The sequence below is a fragment of the Triticum dicoccoides genome, chromosome 3B (genome assembly GCF_002162155.2).
Source record: "Triticum dicoccoides isolate Atlit2015 ecotype Zavitan chromosome 3B, WEW_v2.0, whole genome shotgun sequence".
NCBI classification, from domain to species: Eukaryota; Viridiplantae; Streptophyta; class Magnoliopsida; order Poales; family Poaceae; genus Triticum; species Triticum dicoccoides.
This window is the reverse complement of record NC_041385.1, coordinates 706,524,254-706,525,475: the sequence shown is the minus strand read 5'-3', so window position 1 is coordinate 706,525,475 and position 1,222 is coordinate 706,524,254.

Below are 1,222 nucleotides of genomic sequence, written 5' to 3'. Positions count from 1 at the left end.
GCAGGTAGATTTCGCCCTTACTTACTGCAACATCAATGTCGCTGTGATACGTCTTCAACGTATCTATAATTTATAAAGTATTCATGTCATGTTTGCAATAATTTAATATGGTTTTGGTATGATTTTATTAGAACTAACCCGGACTGGCGTTGTTTTCAGCAGAACTACCGTGGTGTCGTTTTTTATGCAGAAATAAAAGTTCACGGAATGGGCTGAAAATTTACGGTGATTTTTTATGGACCAAAAGAGACCCTCGTAGCACAAGAGCTGGGCCAAGAAGAGGACGAGGAGGCCACCAACCTAGGGGGCGCGTGCCCTGGCTTGTGGGCCCCTCGGGCACCACCTGACTTGTTTCTGACGCCAAAAATTCTTATAAATACGGAAACCCCCGAAAAGAACCCTAGATCGGAAGTTCCGCCGCCACAAGCCTCTATAACCACGAAAAACCAATCGGGGCCCCGTTCCGGCACCCTGCCGGAGGGGGAAATCATCTCCGGAGGCCATCTTCATCATCTCGGCGGCCACCATGATGAGGAGGGAGTAGTTCACCCTTGGGGGCTGAGGGTATGTACCAGTAGCTATGTATTTGATCCATCTCCTTCGTGTTCTTGATTTGACACGATCTTGATGAACCGCGAGCTTTGTTATTATAGTTGGATCATATGGTGTTTCTCCCTCTCTATCTTGTTGTGATGAATTGAGTTTCTACCTTTGAGGTTTCACTATTATCGGATTGAATACTTCTATGGATTTGAGAACACTTGATGTATCTCTTGCATGGGATACCCGTGATGACAATGGGGTGTTCTTTTGATTCACTTGATGTATGTTTTGGCACTGGGCTTAATTAGATCTAAACTACCCGCTAGCCTCCTGGGTCGCTTCCAGCGACTCCGGAGGCGCCGCCGCTGTAGCCTCCGGAGGCCCTCCCTCTCAGCCCCGTTCACCTTGCCGCCGCCGGAGGAGGCCGGCTGCCCGGCAGATGGCGGCGCCGGGGTGTCTCTGGCCGGTTTCTTCTGTTTTTCCTGGTGGTCACTTTCCGATCTGGTCACCGTCGTCGTCGCTGGCTTCCCGATCTGTTTTGGCCGCTGCCGTCGCATGTTGTGGGCTTCCTGATCTGTCCATAGCATCGTGCCTCCCGAACACAAATGCACATGCGTGGACATGCATGCAGATGACGGCAGCCGCTCAGATTGCTGGCTAGCTGCAACCCATGATATTG